Raw genomic sequence first — 1895 nt, forward strand, 5'->3', positions numbered from 1 at the left:
GGGGCACTGAGTGCAGCAGTGCATACATGAGACCTTTTGAAGGAAGTCAGCATTATCTTTATTACCTCCACTATATTTTGGCTTCAGTTCAAACAACAGTGAGGGAAGACAATTCTGCCCATCAGAACAAGGCCCAGTTTTCCCCTCAGTCTCTTCCATCAGGAAGCTTCCATAAGCATCTTATCTTTCTCCATCAGAGGGCAGACAGAATGAAGACCACAGTCATAGAAAACTAACCAAACTGATTACACGGACCACAGCCTTGTCTAACTCAATGAAACTATGAGCCATGTCATTTAGGGCCACCCAAGATGGACAGGTCACGCTGAAGAGTTCTGACAAAATGTGATCCACTGGAGACGGGAATGGCAAATCACTTCAGTATTCTTGCCTTGAGAACCACATGAACAGCATGAAAAGGCAGAAAGATAGGATACTGAAAGGTGAACTTCCCAGATCAGTAGATGCTCAATATGCTACTGGAGATCAATGGAGAACTAACTCTGGAAAGAATGAAGAGATAGAGCTAAAGCAAACACAACACACAGTTATGTGTGTGACTGGTGATGGAAGTAAAGACCAATGCTGTAAAGAGTAATACTCTTTACATATTGGAATATGTATTTGCATAGGAACCTGGAATGTTGTTAGGTTTATTCAGCTCAGTTCAGTTGCTCAGTCATGTCCATCTCTTTGTGACAACATGGACTGAAGCATCCCAGGCCTCCCTGTCAATCACCAATTCCCAGAGTCTACTCAAACTCATGTCTGTTGAGTCGATGATGCCATCCAACCATCTCATCATCTGTCATCCCTTTCTCCTCCCACCTTCAATCTTTCCCAGCATCAGGGTCTTTTCAAATGAGTTAGTTCTTCACATCAGGTGGCCAAAGTATTGGAGTTTCAGCTTCAATAAGAGTCCTTCCAATGAACACTCAGGGCTGATCTCCTTTAGAATGGACTGGTTGGATCTCCTTAGAGTCCAAGGGACTCTCAAAAGTGTTCTCCAGCACCACAGTTCAAAAGCATCAATTCTTTAGCATTCAGCTTTCTTTATAGTTCAATTCTCACATCCAGTGAGCGGTGGCTGCACGGTGCTGGAGAGGTGAGAGGCCGAGAGGAGATACCCCATGCCCAAGGTCAGAGAAACTGCAATAAGACAGTAGGCACTGAGAGAGGGCATCAGAGGACAGACAGACAGAAACCACAATGAGAGAAAACTAACCAATGTAAACACCTGGACCACAGACTTGTCTAACTCATTGAAACTATGAGCCATGCCATATAGGGCCACCCAAGACGGACAGGTCATAGTGGAGAGTTCTGACTCATTAACACATATACAAAAATTGGAATGATACAGAGATTAGCATGGCCCTTGCACAAGGAAGATATGCAAATTTGTGAAGCATTGCGTCCATGAATCAAGGCAAATCGGAAGTGGTCAAACAGGAGATGGCAAGACTGAACGTCGACATTTTAGGAATCAGTGAACTAAAATGAACTGGAGTGGGTGAATTTAACTCAGATGACCGTTGTATCTACTACTGTGGGCAAGAATCCATTAGAAGAAATGGAGTAGCCATCACAATCAACAAGAAAGTCTGAAATGCAGTACTTGGATGAAATCTCAAAAACGAGAGAATGATCTCTGTTTCCAAGGCAAACCACTCAATATCAGAGTAATCCATATCTATGCCTCGACCAATAATGCTGAAGATGCTGAAGGTGAACAGTTCTATGAAGACTGACAAGACTTTCTAGAACTAACACCAAAAAAAGATTCATTATAGGGAACTGGTATGCAAAAGTAAGAAGTCAAGAGATACCTAGACTAACAGGAAAATTTGGCTTCGGAGTACAAAATGAAGCAGGTCTGGGGCTAATAGAGTTTT

General features: G+C 42.8%; 1 non-coding gene across 1 annotated transcript; it reads left to right on the top strand.

Moving 5' to 3' along the window:
* Positions 1 to 1318: 1318 nt before the first annotated feature.
* Positions 1319 to 1423, top strand: LOC139186306 (U6 spliceosomal RNA). The gene has a single exon (XR_011569902.1). It is a non-coding gene; the product is annotated as a U6 spliceosomal RNA (small nuclear RNA).
* Positions 1424 to 1895: the final 472 nt, after the last annotated feature.

The sequence above is a fragment of the Bos indicus genome, chromosome 12 (genome assembly GCF_029378745.1).
Source record: "Bos indicus isolate NIAB-ARS_2022 breed Sahiwal x Tharparkar chromosome 12, NIAB-ARS_B.indTharparkar_mat_pri_1.0, whole genome shotgun sequence".
Classification (NCBI taxonomy): domain Eukaryota; kingdom Metazoa; phylum Chordata; class Mammalia; order Artiodactyla; family Bovidae; genus Bos; species Bos indicus.